The sequence below is a fragment of the Mytilus galloprovincialis genome, chromosome 7, assembly GCF_965363235.1.
Source record: "Mytilus galloprovincialis chromosome 7, xbMytGall1.hap1.1, whole genome shotgun sequence".
Classification (NCBI taxonomy): Eukaryota; Metazoa; Mollusca; class Bivalvia; order Mytilida; family Mytilidae; genus Mytilus; species Mytilus galloprovincialis.
Window position 1 is genome coordinate 49,309,592 of NC_134844.1, and position 25,216 is coordinate 49,334,807.

At 34.9% G+C, this 25,216-nt stretch overlaps 1 pseudogene; it reads right to left on the reverse strand.

The window, feature by feature from the left end:
• Nucleotides 1–20,870: 20,870 nt before the first annotated feature.
• LOC143083179 (uncharacterized) lies at nt 20,871–24,841 on the reverse strand (annotated as a pseudogene).
• Between the last annotated feature and the right edge of the window lie 375 nt (nt 24,842–25,216).

The following is a 25,216-nucleotide window of genomic DNA, read 5'->3' on the forward strand; positions in this document are numbered from 1 at the left end:
TACTCATGCCCGTCAGACAGTTTTCACTTGACCTCGACTTCATTTCGTGGATAGGCTAGTATATTCGGTGTATGGAAGGACTGTAAGGTGTACATGTCCAACTGGCAGGTGTCATCTGACCTTGACCTCATTTTCACGGTTCAGAGGTTATAGTTAAATTTTTCTGTCTTGGTCTGTTTTTCTCATACTTTATGCAATGAGTCTACAATATTTGTTGTATGGAATGATTGTAAGGTGTACATGTCTAGCGGGAAGATATCATCTGACCTTGACCTCATTTTCATGGTTCAGTGGTCAAAGTTCAGTTTTTGAGTTTTGGTCTTTTTATCTAATATTATATGCCAAAGGTCACTATATTTGGTGCATGAAAATATCTTATGATCTATATATAAGTCTCCCAGGTTTTATTTGACCATGACCTCAATTTCACGGTTCATTGCACAGTGTTAAGTTTTTGTGTTTTGGTCTGTTTTTCTTAAACTATAAGTAATAGGTCAAGTATATTTGTTGTATCGAAGAATTGTTAGCTGTTCATGTCTGCCTGGTATGGTTCGTCTGACCTTTACCTCATTTTCATAATTCATTTGATCTTTGTTTAGCTATCTTGGTTAATGTTAAGTTTATGTGGCAGTTGTAATAAATCTTTATACTTAGGGCTATCAACATAATATTAATGATGAGTAAAGTAGGCGAGACATTTCAGTGTGTGCACTCTTGTTTAAATGTGCTTATTTATCCGAGTCCTGGACTGCTTTCCAGTGGCTTTCATTCGTTTACTTTTGTGTAAATTTTATACAGATCAGTATTTTTTCAAATGTTTTACCAATATTTTAGCTGCATGTAACATCTTGAACACTCAGAACAGCAAAACAAAATTTAGATTTCAGAAATAAATAGCCTTTAGTCATCGACGAATAGCCGATGATTTCAAGAGTTGTTTCCGTTAAAGGATGATTCCTTTTTTTGTGTGCAATACTTGCTCTTTCGGAGGCTCGAGGGTAATTTCAGCAAAAATTTTATCATTTTTGTTTTCATTACAAATTTTATTTATTACACTAGTAGTTATAACTTTATGAATTGGCTCAAAAATCAACCCAAAAAATCGAATGATTTTGGCCTCAGATTTATTTTTCAATTGTTTATATCACTGTAAAAGCTCCAAATTGTCTCCCTTTAGTGCAATAATGACATTTTGTTTTGGCATTAGAATTAAAATGTCTTTTTCAACTCATCGGTGACCTATAGATATTTTTCAAATATGCTTTACGTAAACTAAACAGTTGTAAAATTAAATCGATTTCTGTAATTAAGTTCTTTTTTTATTTCGATATATATTTCTCTCTATTTCTCCTATTAGTTCAACTTAAAAAAAGTACCTTAACAAAAATGGTTGCTTCTTTCGAGGGCAGATTGTGAGCTTAAGTGAACGATAACCCCATTTTTTTATTTGATTTTTCTATTTAGTATATGATAAAAGTTCATCTATAGAAAAACAAGCAAAGTCCTACATGTATATTTAAAAAATAATGGATTAATACCCTCCAGTCCCCTTAACGACAAAAAAAAATAAATAGAACATTACGTTTAAGTATCACCTACAGTATTTTACAACCTCCATTGGTGATACATTATATGTATTTCTGCTGTTGTTTTATATAAGTTATTGTCCTGAATAAACATCTTTATGCGTTTTTGCGTTTTTGCGTTTCAGTTTTTATTGTGAAATTTCTTCAATCAGCCAAGACAAACTTTAAATTTCGCCTTAACGATGTTTTCGCGAGAAATCCATGTATTATTATTATCGAATTACTACATTTAATCATTGTTTAGTGCCCTAAAATGAGATTTTCCGAGACGCTGGGTTTGAAATGGGATACCCTATTTAATTTAAACAATATTTGCAATCTTTTCAAAAAGATGCAGATGGGAATTTTCGTTCCTTATGAAAGTGTTCGCAAGGAGTTAAATTATAAACTCCTTATAGGATTATCAAAAAGCAACTATTAAGGACCCCTTGGAATAAAGATCTTCCAAGACAACGTGTTCGAGAGTTTGAGTTTAATTAAAACTTAATTGACGGAGCAGGATTATCTTACTCTTCCAGTTAACCATACATCATCACAGTTGCATTGGTTCTTGTTGCTCAGATTTTAAATTTCAATGATTTCGTCCGAGACCACAATTGTCGTCCCTTGATTTTCGTTATTAGTCCCTAGTGATAACAGTGGGTTACTTGCCAATAATTTTTATACCCCTTCCAAATTTATTTCTCCTTGTTTAATGCCTCACATTGTAAGTAGGGGGGGGGGGGGTGAAATTACACTGTAAAAAAATTTGGGTCCAGAATTTTACAGGAAAGTAGTGATTTGGTCCAGCTGAAAAAGGTTAAAAATTAGCACTTCGGAAGCTGTCAAAAGATTTCAAGACACCCTAAACACAAAATTGTCCATATTTTGAGTTAGACGCGATGAAGTTTTCTATAATTTTGATATAATTTGTCCCAAAATTAGTACAACACACTGTAAAAATTTCATTGAGAAAGCGCAGGTGGGATTTTTTTAATTTTCATTTATGTTCTAAAAGAAATGCACTACGAATTAATTGTGTTCTCGGACCATTTGTTTTGTGGACTGTTGTGTATCTTGTTGTTTTTCATTCAGCTGCGGCTTTGTTGGTTTGTTTCAACCCTTTTTAGTGTGATTATCCTTTGGTACACTTTGCCTCTCTCTTATATATGATATCGCAATAATTATATATATGTAAGCGTTCATATACATTTATATGGATACAATATTGAATTAAAATAGACATAATAATTAGATGAGTGAAAAAAAGAAAATGAAGTAATAATTGTACGTGTGAGGAGTTGGCATTCTTATAAAAAAGAAGATGTGGTATTATTGCAAATGAGACAACTATCCACAAAAGACCAAAATGATACAGACATTAACAGCATTAGGTCACCGTACGGCCTTCAACAATGAGGAAAGCCCATACAGCATAGTCAGCTATAAAAGCCCCGATAAGACAATGTAAAACAATTCAAACGAGAAAACTAACGGCCTTATTTATGTCAAAAAAAATAAATGAAAAAACAAATATATAACACATAAACAAACGACAACCACTGAATATACAGGCTCCTGACTTGGTACAGGCACATACATAAATAATGTGGCGAGGTTAAAGTCTTTTACACTAGAAATATTTTAGATCTTGTTATATAGACTAATTCTTATTCATTCTGGTCGTAAGTTAGTCTGTCATCCTCAAACGTGTGAGCAATGGTGTACGTACACCAATTTGTAGAATACATGGGATATTCAGACTTAAACGAACGTTAAGTCTCAAAGGCATGACTTTTTATTAGTTGTTAGTGGCTTTGAAATAGCTGTCAGATAACTGCGAGTACTCTCAGATCTGTTCATTGTGACTTTTTGTGTCGGGATGTATAAGTACCCGGCCACGTCCACTTGTATTTGTGTCTATCTGATGAGTTAAGCCTTTTTCAACTGATTTTTATAGTTCGTTCTTATGTTGTACTGTTATACCACTGTCCCAGGTTAGGGGGAGGGTTGGGATCCTGCTAATATGTTTAACTCCGGCACATTATTTAAATCTGTGCCTGTCCCAAGTCAGAAGCCTGTAATTCAGTGGTTGTCGTTTGTTTATGTGTTACATATTTGTTTTTCGTTCATGTTTTTACTTAAATAAGGCCGTTAGTTTTCTCGTTTGAATTGTTTTACCCTGTCTTATCGGGGCCTTTATAGCTGACCATGCGGTATGGCTTTGCTCATTGTTGAAGGTCGTACGGTGACCTATAGTTGTTAATGTTTGTGTCATTTTGGTCTTTTGTGGATAATTGTCTCATTGGCAATCATACCACATCTTCTTTTTTATATGCTCGAAACTTTAGAATAGTTTAGAAATTTATCAAATCAAATAATCCTTGAGTGATGGTTTCGTTATTGAAATTCTAAATTGATGTTTAACCGCGCTAAATATTATATATGATAATCATACGAATAAGTCAGGAACGGAGTTTCAATCTGTAATTCAATAGTTGTTGTTTGTTTCTGTATTTGTTTGTCGTATAGTGTTTTGTAAATCAATGGTTTTCTCGTTTGAATAGTTTTATCATTATGTTAAATGGTGTCGGCGTTTGCTACATGTGGAAGTGCACACATTTACGACATGTTATTGCTTAAACGCACAGTTTCTTCTTCCCGCTAATAATATATAGTCACCATTTGCACTTATATGCGAATGGCCGATTGACAGTCGCTCCAAAATATTTTGCAACATTTCAGTTAAAAAAAAACTTTTTTAAGTCTGGTAATATTTTCGTCATATTTCCAACAACTTTATTTTTCTTAAACATTACAAATATTACAAATATAACAAACAAACAAACTTCATTTTTGGAACACTATCACAAAATTTTCGTAATACATGTGTAGCTATTTATTTAGATAAACTGTATTAATCCATACATTTCGGAATTATTTAGCAACTATATCCAAATGACGAGGAAGTTCGAGGTTATTCAAGTAATAAGATTAAGGAAACTTTGGTTAACACAACAGCATTTTCAACAAAGTAGTTTATTTTTGTTTGACAAACTCGAAAAGAGGGGGAAAAGTAATAAAATGGTTACTTAAGCATTTACTTAATTTCTATCACGAAATAAATGCGTTTAATATTTTAGATACAGATACAATATAGTGCATTCGTAAATGTAAAACACTTTTTAATAGAAAATTTAAAAGAGATACATCAACAGTGTTTATTTTAGAATTGCTCAAGTCTGTAGGGCTTATTCCCGATTGTCCCACTTTTTTTTAAATTAAGAGCTCATATTGTCCCACATGAAAAGTTCTGACTGGTCCACATTATTTTATGAGGCGAAATGTTCTTATCCCTTGTTAGATTGTCTCTATGGTTTTGTTTCAGATATATAAGCCAAAATCTACATTTTATGCGATGCTCTTCTTTTAGACATTGCGGCCATCTTAATTATTGGGCGGGGTCATCGGATACTTTTTTGAAACTAAATACCCTAAGGATGATTTTGGCCATGTTTGCTTTAATTTTGCCAGTAGTTTCAGAAGAGAAGATTTTTGTAAAAATTAATGACGACGACGAATAATGAGAAAATGAGAAAAGCTCACTTAGTCCTATGGTCCAGGTGAGCTAAAAAGCAAAACGGACAAAAAGCAACGGACAAAAAGCAAAAGTGTCGGACAAAAAGCAAAATTATCGGACAAAAAGCAAAACGGACAAAAAGCAACGGACAAAAAGCAAAAGTATCGGACAAAAAGCAAAATTATCGGACAAAAAGCAAAACGGACAAAAAGCAACGGACAAAAAGCAAAAGTATCGGACAAAAAGCAAAATAATCGAACAAAAAGCAAAAGCGGACAAAAAGCAAATCGCGGACAAAAAGCACCGTATCAGACACCTACATGTGTCCACTCAAGTTCAAATAAAGTGGATGTAAGCAGATATATGCAACCATACAGCCTTCAACAATGAGAAAAATCATATCAAATAGACCCTTGTAAATAGGTGTTGATCAAATGATATTGTAAAAAAGAAGGTTGTATATTTCATGACGGTATAATACTAAACCCCTAACAGGAGGGATTGTGCCTGATATTCATATGATGAAGACATCATCTTTCAATCAGTTTAATTGAGGTCTGGTTCTGGCATGTCAATAACTGCTAGTAGTCTGTTGTTATTTATGTATTATTGTCATTTTGTTTATTTTCTTTTGTTTCATATTCTGACATCGGACTCGGACTTCTCTTAAACTGAGTTTTACTGTGCGTATTGTTGCGCGTTTGTTTTTTCTACATTGGCTACAGGTATAGGGGAGGGTTGAGATCTCAAAAAACATGTTTAATCCCGCCGCAATTTTGTGCCTGTCCCAAGTCAGGAGCCTCTGACCTTTGTTAGTCTTGTATGATTTTTAATTTTAGTTTCTTGTGTATAATTCGGAGCTTAGTATGACGTCCATTATCACTGAACTAGTATACATATTTGTTTAGGGGCCAGCTGACGGACACCTCCGTGTGCGGGAGTTTCTCGGTACATTGAAGATCTATCGGTGGCCTTCGGCTGTTGTCTGCTCTATGGTCGGGTTGTTGTCTCCTTGACAAATTCCCCATTTCCATTCTCAATTTTATAGTTTGATTTACATCTGCAATAATCACGAAACAATCAGAGACAAGTTTGGATCTAAATCTGTATGTCCCACATAATCAAATTGACCGAAGAGAGAGGCGAAAGATACTAAAGGCTTATTTAAACACATACGTCAATAATAAACTGACAAAACCACGGCAAAAAAAGAGAAAGATTAAAAAACAAACAACAGTATGCAAAACATAACAAAGAACATCAAAGACTGAACAAAACGAACCTCGCCAAAAAACTGGTGTGACCAAATGACTAATTTATCTCAGCTTTACATTATTTAGCAGACCCTTTATTATACCAAACCAAACAAAGTTCTTTATGGTACAATGTTTTTGATCCATCGGTCTGTCAGTCCTGTTCTCGTTATTGCAACTGAAACCACATAACAGAGTTTTATAAATTTTTGTAGATAATGAGGAAATTATGAAATTATCAATTCATTGATTTTCTATATACTCCTACAACAGTTTGTCATAAAATCTGTCTAAAGACCACAACAGAGTTTCATGAATTTTTAAGATAGTTAGGACATGCTATGTAAATGTGCATATTGGCAGAAAATTATGATTAATATTTTTATGCCCCACCTACGATAGTAAATGGGTATTAGTTTTCCAGTCTATGCGTCTGCTCCTTCGTCCGTTTTCTCGCTTCAGGTTAAATGTTTTGGTCAAGGTAGTTTTTGTTGAAGGTCAGGTCCAATAAACTTGAAACTTAGTACATATGTTTCCAATAATATGTTTTTTCTAAGCTTAATGCCAAAGAAGGTTTTTTTCCCCTATTTCACGGTCCACTGAACAAAAAAAATGATAGGGCAAGTGGGGAACGGTGTACGATGGACACATTCTTGTTTTTGTCGAGCCTGCGACTTTTGTCGCAGAAAGCTCGACATAGGAATAGTGATCCGGCGGCGGCGGCGACAGCGTTAGTTCACTTCTTAAAAGTTTTATATTTTAGACGGCGAACGACCTGGATGCTCCATACTTCAAATACAGATGCCTTAAGTTTGGAAGTTTCCGTCTGTCACATGTCCATTGTCCTTGAACTCATTTTCATGGTTCAGTGACTACTTGAAAAAAAGTTAAGAGTTTTTGTAATTTCTCCTATTATGGGTAACTATATTTAGTATTTGCGTACCTTGGTCAGCATGCCCATCAGGCAGTTTTTACTTGACCTCGCCATCATTTCATGGATCAGTGAAAAGGGTTAAGTTTTTGGTGGTCAAGTCTATATCTCAGACACTATAAGAAATATGTCTTGTATATTTGGTGTATAGAAGGATTGTAAGGTGTACATGTCCAACTGGCAGGTGTCATCTGATCTTGACCTCATTTCCTTGGTTCAATGGTCAAAGTTAAGCTTTTGAGTTTTGTTCGTTTTTTCTAATACTATATGCAATAGGTCAACTATATTTGGTGTCTGGAAATATCTTATGATGTCAGCCTCGCAAGTCTCATTTGACCTTGATCTCATTTTCGAGGTTTATTGTTCAGTGTTTAGTTTTTGTGCCAAGTGTCATCTGACCTTGACCTCATTTGTATTGAATGATTGTAAGGTGTAAATGTATTCCTCATTTTGGTCATATGACCTTGATCTCATTTTCTTTGGTCATGTTATTAATAAGTTTATGTGATAATTGTAGTAAAGCTTTATATGGTCTATCAACATAAATAAGGCGAGAAATTTCAACGTGTGTACTCTTGTTAGGAATTAGGAACTATGCCTTCAGAATTTCATGCGTGTTTGAACTAAATAATCTGTTGAAATTTTGTTTGCTTAGTGACAATGTCGGGCTGTGAAGTATGTGAGCGTGCTCACAAATGTTCTTTGATTACACACAGTCAATGCATTGTCTGTGCATCCCAGATACAGTCTGTATGCATTTTCTTTGTTGTAAATTAAATTAAGTTTATGTATTGTACGTCGTTCTTAGTCTTTATACATTGTTTATATGCTTTGACTATGAGTCTAATATACTTCTATTGTCGGTATATCTTAGATTTAGTCGGTTAACACTGTCTATGGATCAGAGACACAGTATGTATGCATTGTAAGTTGTTCCAAGTTGAAATAAAAGTCTGTATGTTTTGCCTGTTACTGCAAGATAAAGTGTGTGCACTGCCTGTGGTTCTTATATATAGTCTGTATGCATTTTCTGTATGCTTTATCTATGGGTCTAATCTTTAGATACAGTCTGTATACAAACTGTATCTCTGACCCATATACAGTGTCCAAAAAAACTCTGTTTTAAGATCTCTAACCCATATACAGTGTGAAAATGATCTTTGGTTCTAAGATGCATTTTGTTTGATTGGCTGAATGCTTAGTATATATTGGTTTCGATATATGGTCTGTATGTATTGTATGGATCTTATATATTTGTATTTTTTTCCATCTGATGAGCAAGCCTTTTTCAACTGATTTTTATAGTTCGTTCTTATGTTGTACTGTTACACCAAAGTCCCAGGTTATGGGAGGTTTGGGATCCCGCTAACATGTTTAACCCCGCCACATTCTCTATGTATGTGCCTGTCCCAAGTTATGAGACTGTAATTCAGTGGTTGTCGTTTGTTTATATGTTACATATTTGTTTTTCGTTCATTTTTTGTATATAAATTAGGTCGTTAGTTTTTTCGTTTAAATTGTTTCACATTGTCATTTCGGGACCTGTTATAGCTGACTATGCGGTATGGGCTGTGCTCATTGTTGAAGGCCGTACGGTGACCTATAGTTGTTAATTTCTGTGCCATTTTGGTCTATTGTGGAGAGTTGTCAGTAGTGTTTGTGGGACAGTATGACCACATAAAGGTGGACGTCGGACGCTGACGCCATATTTGGACCTGGGTGTGAACGCCGACGCCATATTTGGGCCTTAACGCGGACGCCATGGTCGACCTGAAATCGGGACGCGAATTTGGGGTTGGACCGTGTGATTCGGACATCGAGACGCCGACGCCATATTTGGGCTTGAAACTTGGACGCTATACCTTAATGTTGCATCAGACTACCCTTTAAGGTGACGTCATACCCTTAAAAGTGGACGGTATATTCTCGAAAACGGACGAGAATTTGTCTTTGATAAACGCTTAACCAACCCCTAGGTAATAAGTCTGTGATAATTCTGAAAAGAATCTTCTACCACTTAAATAATTAACTGCTTATACATGTTTATAACAACTGTAAGAATTCTCCAAGATATACTATTTATATTAATCAGAAAAACTGTCACTCAATGCAGTAGGCGGAACTATTCCCGTGTAAAGAGAATTGGATTAAAATGTTTGATATCAATACATAAAATATTTGTCTTTATCTTTTTAATTTTTGGATTTCTTATCTTATTAACATGACAATCACATGGCACACAGAATTAAGAGAGCTTTCTTCCTCACCAACATGGTTTATCGAAGTGTATTTTAGGGATGAAAATCTTAGGTTTTACACTTCGATTAACCATGTTGCCGAAACTACTTCTTTTGCTTCTGTGTAAAATATATTAATTGGCGATACACACAAAGGAAATCGCCTGTCTAACAAGACTTTAAATTTAAAAAAAAAGGCATACAAATGTTACTGTCACGAATTATGGGTATCAAACACATTTTTTATGCCCCCGCCGCTAGGCGTGGGAGAAGTTTAGTTTAGCCCTTGTCTGTCAGTCCAGTCCGTTTGTCGGGTACGTTCCCAGAAATGGTTTCCGTTTGCCTCAACCAAATGTTATAAATTCAACTTATACACTATGCCAATTACTAAAACACACAGATCAAATTTGAAATTGAATGGCGTCTCTTTTATAGTTCGTGAGTTATGCCCCTTTACAAATGGTCAAAGACCTAGTGCTTATTCTGTAATTTCCGCTCTCTACATTTAGTTTGCCTCAACCAAATGTTATTGAACTAATACACAATGTTTATTAACACAAAACACTGATGATCAAGTTTGAAATTGGGTGACGTCACTTTTACCGTTCTGAAGTTGTGCCCATTCAGCGCTAATTTACAAAAACAAAACAAAACCAACAAACAACCAAATTAAGTGTCCAATCAATTTTGCTAATTTTTAAAATAGAAATCGTTAAAACTAAATTGCTCGTGGTCAAGTTTGTTTAACTTTGAACAAAAGGTTTCAGTAAAGAGAAAAAAGCTCACTTGACCCTGTGTGCGAGGTGAGCTAGTTCAAATTTAAGTGAAAATGTTTTTAATCTGGAATCACAAATTACATAAAAAAAATGTGATAACAAATTCCACAAATTCGTTATCACGAATTTAATCCGTAATAACCAATTATACAATTCGTTATAACGATTTTAATCGTTATCACACATTACAAAAAATTGTGATAACGAATTTAATTCGTAATAATTCGTAACGAATTACAAAATCTGACATAACGATTTCCACCAATTCGTTGTCACAAATTTAAGCTGTTATAACGAATTATAAAATTCGTAATAACGATTTAAATTCGTGATTTCGAATTCAAATTATATTTGTGGGAGGTCCTATGGGCATCCGTAGCTTTCCGACTTATTTGAACCACTTAATTAATATCCTATGGTCCTTATTAACATGACATCTCAAATAATTAGATTAAGAGATAAAGCACATCTGGTGATTAAAAATAAGTATCTTTATACACTTTCTTTCAATAACATGTTTACAAGTGTACACTTTTTTATTTGGTTCTAATTAACGGACACCAATTATAAAAATATAGTCTGTGACATTAAATAATTATCTTTATCTTTTAGATAAGCATGACAACCGTAAACATTCAGTAGTATTGCATTCCAACTCATTTCAACCACATATAATTACTATCATATGATTAGGATTTCAACCCAAATGATTAACTAAAACCACGTCTGGTCATTTAAAATTGTTTCTCATTTAACATAATCGTATCTATATATTTGAAAGTTCCACGGTCGTAGTTGGTTTTTATCTTCAAAAATACACGGATAATATATTTAATCAATCAATATTTATATACAAGGAGTTTGGATTGGGTTTACAGAATAGAGAATAATGGACGAAAAAATAAATAAAGAATGATATGGGCGAGAAAAATAAAGAATAAAGAAATATGACCAAAATAAATATAAAGAATAGTGTTCTATTATAAATGATTCCCATGTCCCAATATATAAGATTTGGATTGAAAAGCATCTCTAAACGAGGTGCTAAAGGGACAAAAGACAAAATGTGTTAACAAATTTTGTTCCTGTCTATAGCGAAAATTCCTTTCATTGCTTATATTTCTAATCTATATTCTACAATTTGTAGTTATCACCAGCTTCAATGATACTGTCTTGACAAATAAAATTTGCCTTTTCTAAAATAAAATAATAAATTCATACTTTATTTTGCCTCTGAACGAAGATGATAAGCCATAAACTGACATTTTTGTTCTATTTTCTACCTTCAACTTTTTAATGGGTTGTTTTTTGCTTTTTGTTTTTGTTTGTTTTTGTTTTTGTTTTTGTTTTTGTTTTTTTTTTTTCTTTCTGTTTTTTTTTTTCTTTCTGTTTTCTTTCTGTTTTTTTTTTTTTTTTTTTTTTTTTTTTTCTCACAAGATCAAGCTTTAGTTACCGATACACTTAACGATACACTTAACGATGAAATCCTTGTATACCATGAGACTCAACAACTATACAAATTATGTCAGGTGTCAATATAATTATAAATGAAATATCAGTGTATCTGTACATACAAAAGCCACAACTATCAATGGGGTGTAACAGGCACAGAATAGAATAAATAAATATATTGTGATATATTAATCCCTTATCAGTGTTATCATCTCCTGAGATGTCATGACAATATTTCCATAGTCCACATGTAACCTCATCATTTGACCAGTTCTTCCATGTTGTATGTACTAAATCAACAATACTTTCATCCCTCACCTGTGATCAAACTGACACCAGTCCTGGGAAGTTCTTATCTATATAGGAACATGTGTTAATCATTTAGAATAGTGAAATAGGGACTGGTAAAATATATCGAATAGAGAAATATACGGCTGCTTAAATATAAGGAAAGAAGAATTATGGGATGTTAAACTTTAAAAAAAATATAGAGGAATACAAACAAATATGACTGTATATAATTGCAGTAGCATTTTTTGTTTGTTTGTGCACGTGCAAGAATTATGTCCGTGCAGAGAAACAAGAACCGGTTTGAACCGGTATAAATGAGATTATTCTGGCTCTGTAGGTGGCCGGCTCTTAGCATACAGTCCAATCAAACAAGTTTTATGTCTATATAGTCCTCAACATAAAATTATGATGAAGATTACTAAATGCTTAATGAAGAAAGATGATCAGGAGGATTCATTAATTATACAGAAACAAAAAAAAATTAGATTGACTATAATAATTATTTCAAACGTATAGAAGATAAATTAGTCTACTGTATACGTACTTAATATATAGTTATGCACAACACATTTTAGCCTATTGCAAGGCAAAATTTATGTTCCTATCCAATATACCCTTTATCCCGCGGGGTGGCCTCTTTTACAAGACCTATAGCTATTGTATTTATGGTTAACGTGTTCTAAACATTCATGAACTATTTGCCACTGGACGTTAAGCAATCAATTACTATTTCCGTTTATTTCCTTAAATACGGGTTTGAGTATAACAAAGCTATCAGAGAGATACTAAAGGTTTCACTGGAATTAACACTATGGACGAGTTTTGTTTATTTATTAATAGCGAAAACTCGCTTTCATCCATCGTTTGAAAGTAACGTACGTGGCAATTTCAAAGTGCGCCTTCCAAAACGCTATACGTTGGATGGATCGTGGGAATGTGCATTGAAGGTGTCGTTCATACCGGAATTAGAAGCCTAAACGAGACGTATGTACTTCTGTTCCGATTTCGTGCACCAGTCGTACGTTAGGGGAAATCTCTCCATATTCCCCAGTCGATACGATTAAATGAAGATATCACGGACGTGACGTTTGGGAAACCAGTCTATTTCACGGTAACCAGGAATGAATTGTATCACATCGAATTTGTTTTGAGAGACGATCATCTTCAAATATGTCGTCTAAAAGATGACCATGTATTTCTCTTGCTATATTTTCGAAGGAAGTGAAGTAAATCTATAAGAGGAAACTACTCACTGTCATTTAGGAAATTACGAGTATGTTTAATTGCAATATTTGCCGTAAAGTGTATGTGTGGCCGCACGATCTTCAAAGACATATGAGAAGTAAGCATTCTTCCGATGAGCCACTATACCTACCAAGTGTTACCCAGCAGCAGCAAAAGCAGCAACAGCAGCAGCAGAAAAAGAAGCAGCAGCAGCAAAAGCATCAGCAGAAGGCTTTCGTGTTTAGACACCCTTTCACCATGATTGTGTCCGGTCCAACCTCCTGCGGAAAAAACTTATTTTATCTTATTTGTTTCAACACATAAAAAGGCTGTGAAGTCCTAGTCCAGACAGGATCGTTTGGTTGTATAAAAGGTGGCAACCTCTTTATGAGGAAATACAACGAACAGTGCTTCCACGCGTTGAATTCATTCGTGGAATTCCTTTTGATCTCGAAAAGGACGATTTTTTCGATCCCAACATTCGAAACATGATCCTATTAGATGACCTCATGTCGACATCGGCCAAAGACTCCAGAATAAATGATTTGTTTACGGAAGGGTGTCACCATAGGAATTTATCGGTCGTCGTTTTAAATCAGAATTTATACTTTGGCAAAGACCCCACCCAGAGACGAAACTGTCATTATCTCGTTCTCTTTAATAACCCAATTGATCGACAGCCCATCGTGACTCTTGGCCGACAGATGTATCCTTCTCGAGGGGACTTCTTTCTCCGGAAATTTGAAGAGGCAACGAGGACACCTTTCGGGTACCTTCTTGTTGACCTAAAAGCTAGAACCCCAGATGCCTCCAGATTGCACACAGAGGTCTTGCAGGTCGGTCAAGGAGAGACACCAGACGGACAGAGGGATGACGACCGTCTCTCCAATACTTTTGAAGACGATAGTTCGGTCTCATCAGACGAAGATATTGTCGACGAGACAACACATAGTTCGTCAGAGGATGCTGAAACACGAAAAGATCTCATCGCCTGGATTGCGGAGTAGTGTTTGCTCACCTACGTGGATTAGAAGCCCAACGTCAGCAAGGATGTGGGAAGAAAAACGGCTTTGCTCTCCCGATGACCGGGAAAGATGTAGAGGATGCTTTGAGTGGATTGCCCTTGACCGTTTGTTGTGCAGAAGACTTGCCTAGATATGTGAGCGACAGGCCTAGAAGGTTTGTGGTCAATACGGACAACTGTGATCAAAAGGGGAGTCATTGGGTTGCATTTCATTTCCCCGCATCGGGTTCCATCAGAATTTTTCGACTCCTTAGGACGATTACCGGAAAAGTACCAACGCTATTTCAGAAATGTACTCATCGTCAATGGACCGAAATACTGTGTGGTTTGCAATCAAATCCAACCCGATGATTCAGATACATGTGGCCTGTATTGCATTTATTACGTCAAATTGAGATGTCGGGACTCGAGATGAGAGACATTATCAACAACTTTTCATCCACTGACACGATTCAGAATGACAGTAAACTCGTAGCCCTATTTGGTTAAATGAAAAATAATGATACAAAAAAAATAATGAAAAAAGAAAGAAAAAAAAATCTTAAAACACCTACATGGATGTGTAGCAGGTCTCAAGTCTTGAAAAACTCTTTCTAGGGTCACTAATAGTATCCACCCTGGAGGGTAGCCTGGTCAAACATTAATATATAGCGTCCACCTTAATGGGGTCATTCTGTCCCACAAACACTACTGTTGTCTCATTGGCAATCATACAACATCTACTTTTTTATATTATATATATATATTATCTATACGTATATATTTTCTATATACGAATTTTACATGTTTAGATGATGCAATGAAAATTCAGAAGATGTGTGGTAATATTGCCAATGAGAAACTTATCCACCAAAGACAAACGAACGTGAATCAGCCATGAGTTACACATATGTATTCATGTAAAATGCTATTAAAACCCATTCCTGACTAGATGTGACGAAAAACGAAAACTAACAGCCCGATTAATGCTGAAACGATGAACGTAAAATCAATATCAAAGACAGCAACCAATAACAATACAGTGCTCATATTTACCGGCTACCAACAGTATTTGTCTATACCTACCGTCGGTGGTTAACATACAATATAGAGCTCCTATATACCGTCTTTCAACAGTATTTGTCTATACCTACTGTCGGTAGTTAACATACAATATAGTGCTCCTATATACCGTCTATCAACAGTATGTGTCTATACCTACTGTCGGTAGTTAACATACAATATAGTGCTCCTATATACCGTCTATCAACAGTATGTGTCTATACCTACTGTCGGTAGTTAACATACAATATAGTGCTCCTATATACCGTCTATCAACAGTATTTGTCTATACCTACTGTTGGTAGTTAACATACAATATAGTGCTCCTATATACCGTCTATCAACAGTATGTGTCTATATCTACTGTCGGTAGTTAACATACAATATAGTGCTCCTATATACCGTCTATCAACAGTATTTGTCTATACCTACTGTAGGTAGTTAACATACAATATAGTGCTCCTATATACCGTCTATCAACAGTATTTGTCTATACCTACTGTTAGTAGTTAACATACAATATAGTGCTCCTATATACCGTCTATCAACAGTATTTGTCTATACCTACTGTCGGTAGTTAACATACAATATAGTGCTCCTATATACCGTCTATCAACAGTATGTGTCTATACCTACTGTCGGTAGTTAACATACAATATAGTGCTCCTATATACCGTCTATCACCAGTATTTGTCTATACCTACCGTCGGTAGTTAACATACAATATAGTGCTCCTATATACCGTCTATCACCAGTATTTGTCTATACCTACCGTCGGTAGTTAACATACAATATAGTGCTCCTATATACAGTCTATCAACAATATTTGTCTATACCTACCGTTGGTGGTTTACATATAATACAGTACTCCTATATACCGTCTATTATCAGCCTTTTTCTAAACCTACCGTCGGTAGTTAACATGCGATATAGTGCTATATACCGTCTACCAACTGTATTTATCTATACCTACCGTCAGTGGTTAACATGCAATACAGTACTATTCACCGTATATCAACAGTATTTGTCTATACCTACCTTCGGTGGTTAACATGCAATACAGTGCGCCTATATACCGTATATCAACAGTACCTGTCTATACCTACCATCGGTGGTTAACAAGCAATACAGTACTCCTATATACCGTCTATCAATACTATTTTTCTGTACCTACCGTCGGTGGTTAACATATAATACAGTGCACCTATATACCGTCTATCAACATTATTTTTCTATACCTACCATCGGTGGTTAACATGCAATATAGTGCTCCTATATACCGTCTATCAACACTATGTTTCTAACCTGTTTCTATACCTACCGTCGGTGTTTATCATACAATACAGTCCTTCTTTATACCGTCTATCAATACTATTTTTCTCTACCTACCGTCGGTGGTTAACATACAATACAATTCTTCTATATACCGTCTATCAATACTATTTTTCTTTAACTACCGTCGGTGGTTAACATATAATACAGTGCACCTATATATACCGTCTATCAACACTATTTTTCTATACCTACCGTCGGTGGTTAACATGACATATAGCACTCCTATATACCGTATATCAACAGTACCTGTCTATACCTACCATCAGTGGTTAACAAGCAATGCAGTACTCCTATATACCGTATATCAACAGTATTTGTCTATACCTACCGTCGGTGGTTAACGTATAATATAGTGCTCCTACAAAATGTATATACTGTCTACTAAAATTATGTGTCTATACATACTGTCGGTGGTTAATAACATACGATAAACCGTCTATCAACAGTTTTCATTTATACCTACCGTCGATGGTTAATATAACGTATTATATGGTCCGTATTATATAGTGCTCATATATAACGTCTATTAACAGCATTTCTTTATACCTACCGTCGGTGGTTAACGTAAAATATAGTGCTCCTTTATATACCGTATTTCAATAGTATTTCTTTATACCTACTGTCGGTGGTTAACATAGAATTTAGTGCTCCTATATACCGTCATCAACAGTTTTTTGTCTATACCTACCGTCTGTGGTTAACCTACACTATAGTGCTCCTATATACCGTCTATCAACCGTATTTGTCTATACCTACCGGCGGTTGTTACCAAAACAAACTATGTTCAATCGGCAGTCCACAGTTTCGTATCTATACTTCACTCTGAATGACCGATGACATTTATTTGACCAGTAACATTCCCTATTGTATTCATTATTTAGTTTTCTCCCTGAACTTGTCTGAAATATTTGCGGCTGTACTGATGGCAAACAACAATCAATCAATTTCTTAAAGTACTTCTTAATCTAAATAATAAATTATTTTTTAATCTAACCAGTAATATGTGATCGGCGAATGTACGTATGACAATTACGCCAATTTTGAAAAAGCATATTTTTTTTCATTTGCGCACATTGACATTTTTTAATTTGCGCCAAATTAATTCGAAAGGTTAGGTCTGATAAATTTAGATGATAAAATTAAACTTTTTTAACCAAACGCAGCAGTTCAATTAACACAAGCTACAATATAGATAAATGTGTATATAGACACATGTTGAGCTCATGGGTATCATCATGTAATCACACTTCTGGTACCCGAACATTTACTTTCATATATGGAACCGATGCCATAAAGAAAAAAACAGGCATTAACTTGTAAAAATGATAATCAGATCTCTCAACGTGGCAGCAAATGTACCATAACATGAAAAGTTTTTTTTAATAAAAAAGGGGATGCTTTATTGTAGGGAAGATATCACAAGGTTGCAGTTCAACAGAAGTGTTGCATGACAATACTCAGTTAAAAAAGATTTGTGCATATGCAAATGTGCTTTTTATGTCAAACTGTTACAATCTTATTTTATAAAGTGCTACTTCAAGTGTGATGTACACAGTTTTAAAACTTTTGCAATAAACTTATCCTGCTTTCAATCCCCCTCCTCCTCCCCGTCACGTGTGAGCAAGTGGCAGGTGGCAAAAGGCCAGAAGGAATATTTTTGTTATTATATAAATAAATTCTATACATCTTATATGCCTCATGACTTGTGTTTACCTGTTAATTTGTGCAAATGAAGAAAATAAATTTGGCGCAAAGAAATAAAAAAAATTATGCGCTAATTAAGTGCAGATTGGCGCAAATGGAAAAAGCCGAAGCAAATATAATCTTTTCTCGTATCAGATCAAATTGGTGTTTTCTTTCTTTTTTTCGTTCAGTTTCATCTAGTCCATTTGTTCATTTGACTCTGTCTCCATTACGACTAGGATGCATTTTAATTTATGATGTAAAGTCGTTCAGGTTTTCGTTTTATTATATAAAAAAAGAAGATATGACATGATTGACAATGAGACAACTCTCTAAAAGAGACATTAAATATTTAACAATTGCACGCAACAAATTTACATTCAAAGACTATGAATTTGATGTATATTTGACAAGATCAGTTCGTTTAAGTTGCCAAAAATTCTAGAAATTCTTCGCAAATTTTTGGTTCTTCCCTCGCCGGGATTCGAACCCATGCTACTGTGATATCGTGACACCAAATCGCCTGCACTGCAGCCGTCCCGCTAGACCACACGACAACCTGGGCTCTCAATAAAAGAGCTTTCGCTGGCCGTGTGTTACCTTTCCTCGTCAGTTTTAATCTAGCGGCGTACTACAGTACATGATATATAAGGTATGAAGATGTTATTGTTACAGATCAGCTAAATTATCTATAGTAAAGGATCCTACAAATTAATGTAATATACAGTCACAGAAAATAATTATATTTATAAGTACGTCTGAGTCGGTGACAACTCTACAACAGATGTATCCATCGGATCGCCATCAATGATGGTGATACATGGCTGTGTACATAATGTATATGTTCCAGACCATATGAGTATTTGGACTGTACGCGTACGGTCCGGACCGTATACGTATACTCGTACGGTCCGACCATACGCGTACGGTCGGACCGTATGAGTATACGCGTACGGTCCAGTACGAGCTGACCATACATGTTATTTGATCATATGGGTTAAATTGAAACAAGCATTTATCACAATCTTTATTTTTAGTTTTACAAATTGTTATTGATAATTTATTACAATTATAGATAGATAAAATGAACAAACGAACAATTGAAATTAAGTATTTGTTTAATTTTATATCTGAATCCCATTTTGGTACTCTCGCCCAAGGTGACACAATTCAAGTAATGTAATATTTTTTTACATTTTCATGTATGCAGTTCATGCATGTTCCTTTGCATTTGCATTTTTTGGTAAAGTTGCTAAATATTCTAAAACAATTGACCTCCAACATTATGTTTACTTCCAATATCTTCAATTTCAGTGATCATAATTCAATTAATGTATTACTGATCGACATGCTTAATACAAGAGACTAACAGATTTAATTAGCGTGAATTTAAAAAAAGTTAAAATATAAAGTTTTTGTTTCAATAACAATTGAACTTTTTTAGATTAATTTGATAGTTAAGTTATGTTGATCTGCTTTATGCATTTGTAACTAATAAACTTGACCAACATTTTAATATTAGTCAGACCGTACGCGTACGGTCCGACCGTATGAGTATTTTGAAAAAGTACGCATACGGTCCAGACCGTACGCGTACGGTCCAAATACTCATACGGTCTGGAACATATATACAACTCGTCTAAACATCAACCCAACAGTGTTAGATCTGTAAATTTGCTTTCGCAAATTTTTGGTTCTTCCCTCGCCGGGATTCGAACCCATGCTACTGTGATATCGTGACACCAAATCGCCTGCACTGCAGCCGTCCCGCTAGACCACACGACCACCTGGGCTCTCAATAAAAGAGCTTTCGCTGGACGTGTGTTACCTTTCCTCGTCAGTTTTAATCTAGCGGCGTACTACAGTACATGATATATAAGGCATGAAGATGTTATTGCTACAGATCAGCTAAATTATCTGTAGTAAAGGATCCTACAAATTAATGTAATATACAGTCACAGAAAATAATTATATTTATAAGTACGTCTGAGTCAGTGACAACTCTACAACAGATGTATCCATCGGATCGCCATCAATGATGGTGATACATGGCTGTGTACATAATGTATATACAACTCGTCTAAACATCAACCCAACAGTGTTAGATCTGTAAATTTGCTTTCGCAAATTTTTGGTTCTTCCTTCGCCGGGATTCGAACCCATGCTACTGTGATATCGTGACACCAAATCGCCTGCACTGGAGCCGTCCCGCTAGACCACACGACCACCTGGGCTCTCAATAAAAGAGCTTTCGCTGGCCGTGTGTTACCTTTCCTCGTCAGTTTTAATCTAGCGGCGTACTACAGTACATGATATATAAGGCATGAAGATGTTATTGTTACAGATCAGCTAAATTATCTATAGTAAAGGATCCTACAAATTAATGTAATATACAGTCACAGAAAATAATTATATTTATAAGTACGTCTGAGTCAGTGACAACTCTACAACAGATGTATCCATCGGATCGCCATATATATATATTAATTTTTGGTTGATAAATATAACAGCTATGGTAATTATTTTTTATGGTAAAAGTAAACAATAAAGACAGCAGTATACAGCACAAGGAGAACAGTAAAAATCGTGACAATGGAACATAAGCAAGAGGCATCTACAGGTGACAGAGTGCAAACCGATAGTCTTCTTCGACTTCGTCGGTAGTGGACTTAAAAACTTAACAATTAACCCATGTCATGTAATAAGCTGAGCTATTAATTACACATGACCAGAATCCCATGTGGTGATATTGTCCAATTTCAAAATACATGTTTGGTGATACTCGAACATCGTTCCATTTTAATATTAGTCAATGTCATATATTCTTTAATTATTTGACGCTAATACTAAATACAATACCAGCTATACGTTTCATATAATAAAGAATGGAAAAATAAAAGAATGCCACTTTGATAAAGCAGAAACAAGTAGTTTTGATTTAATATCATAGCCAATGTCTTCCTTTCAGTAAGATTTCTTAAAAAGCTTAACCAAAAATATAAATGATGACAAACAAACAGTCAAGGGTCTTTGTTATTTCCTGTAATATTTGCAGGACAACGGGATAAACATCTATTAATCTTACTGGTAGCTTCCCATTACCTTCAGCAAGTCACAAAAACACCAGACTTAACACAATATTATCTCATTTGTAGTATACAATAATAGTTTGGCAACCAAATCAATATACACATAAAAAAGAAGATGTGGTATGATTGTCAACAGACCAAATGAGACAGAAGTTAACCATATAATGATATAAATTAAGGATTTGTTGTATGAATGCCAATGATATCTATATCCAGCAGTGTATAAACAAAGCGGATTTAAACAACAACATTATTTTCAAATAAAACACTGATGACATTAGGTAAACGGTATACATTTGTTGCTGAAGAATAAAAAGTTTAAATCAAGATGGACAAATAAATTATTTCCAATACCAATTAATACTGTTCATCCTCACTTATATATACTAAAAAAAAATTATGTCTGAATGTTTCTGGAAAGTGTTCTTTTTCTAAATCATTAAAATATTAAGAAGTTGCCACCGAAGCCAAACGACAGCAAGACGCATTGTAGAATTATTCCTCAACAACAGAACTACCGTCAATGTCAGTGTCTAAATCAGGTAGATCTGTGGCATCCAAAACTGACTTAATAAATCTGGGACTATTAATTGAGGTATTTTGAAGACGGTGTAATCCTAAGTACCAAAGTACACTGGATACGTGGGCACAACATCCAACAATTCTGGCTCCAACCTTGCAAGTACAGTACCACCCACTTATTTCACCGTCTAATGTATACTGTACAAATACATTGTGGGTAGCACTGTTACTGAACCGAGACTGCAATTTGATTTTAATCAAGTTCTCCTTGATCTTACAAACATACAGCTGATATACGCTGTCCTCACCAATATGCTCTCTAACATATAAAGGGGACTGTTTTAGTTGGTATATGCCCATCGTAATCTGGCGGAGTTTTTCCTCGGATAAGACCGGGAAATCTTTTAGTTGATCCGCTGATGATCCATCAACTAGAGTATATATTACCCTTTTATTTATCAATCCCTCATTTTCAACAATCGCTTGAACTAAATTTCCTTTCTTGCTTTTATCAAGCATTGCCTCAGCTATCTTGATATCATCTGCATTTGAGCTTGCTATTGCAGGTCGGTATTTGTTACACAATGCACATACTAACCGTAACAATTCTCCGATGAAAGGGATGTAATGGTTCGAAACAACCTTGTCAAAAAACCGCCATTGTTTCAGCCTACCATTAACACTTTCTACGATCCACCGGACTTTTGTTACTAGTCTACTGCTATTTGCCTCTTCTGTTGTATGCTGTTTTGACCCTTTTTAAGGTACAGTGGCATCTGAACAGAGTAACCCTGTTGTTCAAGGTATTCCACAACATCACGGAAACCTCTATCGACAATACATACATCATCCTGTTGAAGCCATTCATTCATTCCTTCAGCATTCACTGCCACCATATGTTTAGTAATAGCTGCATCGTTGTTTTTACCATTGGATAAGTAGGGACCTAAAACGGAAAGAATATAGCCGTCTGTCCCAACAACTACCATTGGCTTTACCAAAGGACGATGTTTATGCAAGCTATATGATTGGCGTTGGAATTTGTAATCTGAACTTTTTTGGATGTATATGTAGGTGCCGTCCAGTACTATAATAGCTACTTTTTCGTTGTTGCCAAAAAGTGTTTGAGCAGTGGCAGTTGTATGATTCTCAACAAAATCATCATGGCTTATGTGCTGAAACCCTACGTTCTGAGTAACAAATGACTGCAAAGAAGTTCGAGCGCTGTGTATACTTCTTTGAACTTGGCTTTTTGTCAGTGAAAATATAGTTCCAATAATTTGATTAGGAAGACCAGTGCGTAAATTAGTCAAAAGTATTGCCAAACATGTTCGAACAGATCTTACATTAGATTGACGTATTGTTGTAGAGTCAGTTGACAAATCCTCGAACTACTGCCTTGTTAACCCAGTCAAGTTATAATAATCATCGTCTGTTAGTCTAGATGGATTATCAAAATCCAAAATAGAGGATTTTGACATAGTAAGCCGGACATTTTCTAGAAGAGCTACAATGTCGGTACGGCTGAAGAAATATTTAGTGTATTTAGCTTTCAGGATCATCAGTGATGCTTGAGAAAAATGCAGTTCTTGAAGATGAGACGTGCAACATCTTGCTTTAGAGTCAACAAATATTGCGTTTTGTATAAATGCTTGCGTTCTTGCTTTTAAAAGAACAACGCATAGTTTAACACGCTTATTTCCTTTTTTCTTACATATAATACAGTATTTATGAGAAGTATGCGTTGAAGAAATATTCAGGTGAATTGTTTTTGGGCTTTGGATATCGATTATTGGTGGATTTTCTACCACAAATTCAGAATCACTGTCTTCAGAATGATTGTTGTTCGTCTGTACATTTGTCTTAGCTGATTTGTTAAACATAGTTCTACATTTTCCACAGATAACTTCATCATTTTCTATATTACGTCCTATTATTGATGATACATATTTCTTTAAAGGTGCAGACTTAATAGGACGTCTATCTTTAAGGTGACACTTCCCACACAAGGAACACTTGTATTCTTTAACCATCTGCAATAGAAATTATTTGACCATGTACTTCTTTGCTACTACAAATTACCAGTCTGCATCGTACATCGTACTTAATGTTTCCAATATTTTTTATTTAGTTTTAATGAATTATTACCGAATCCTAGGAGTCGATATTAAGAATTAAACGATGGACAGTTAGTGTGTGAATTTTTCTTGCTACCTGATTGGAAGATATTACGAGACGTGAATAATCAAAGTTTATTGATTGGTTAGGACAACGAACGGATAGGCGAACGACGTACGATTTGGTATTCTTATATTTTGCATAACTCTTTTTTCTAAATCATCAATTGTTTTATAATTGCTATGTATGTATTCACCTGCTATGACATTGGTTCAAACGTGATATTCTTACAGGTCATGCCATTCTGTCATTCTCTGTGGCATTTGTTAAATATAACTGAAAAAGAGTGGAAAAGTAACTCATTAAAATATCACATCGATCCGGCAATGTTTAACACTATACACCGAAATAGATTTTTTCTACCACGATCTTAAGTCTGTAAATCGATTTGGATCGATAGTTTAAATCTCTGAGTAATTCTAAGGTACATATTCCTGGTTGTACAAATCAATTAATAAATATACGCTGACGCCGAGATTTCCGATTTTAAATAGATATAAGAAGATGTGGTATGATTTCAAATGGGAAAACTCTCCATCCAAGTCACAATTTGTAAAAGAAAAACCATATTACAGTCAAAGTACGGTCTTCAACATAGTGCCCTGGCTCCCACCGATCAGCAAGCTATAAAAGACCCTTAAAAATGACTATAGTGTTAAACCATTCAAACGGGAAAACCAAGGATATAATCTATATATATATATATAAAAGAATGTTAAAAAGTTTTACTGTGACGAAATGCGCTGGCCGCTATTTTCTTTCAAAACGCAGATAATTTGTCAATTCGGAAAATACATTTACGTTTTCAAATTAACACAGTATTTCGACTAACTGCTTAACTTTATAACTAATTTTTTTTTTAATTCTTGCGAGTATGTCACGTCCGCTACGCAGACACATTTCGAAACACATACGTTTGTACAAAATATATTCCGCTGTTAAGATTCAAAATCTGTAGGCCCTACACATAAAAAAACAAAAAAAAAGTAAATTAATAATCATTATCTGCATTGCACTTGGTGTGTGTATAAGTAT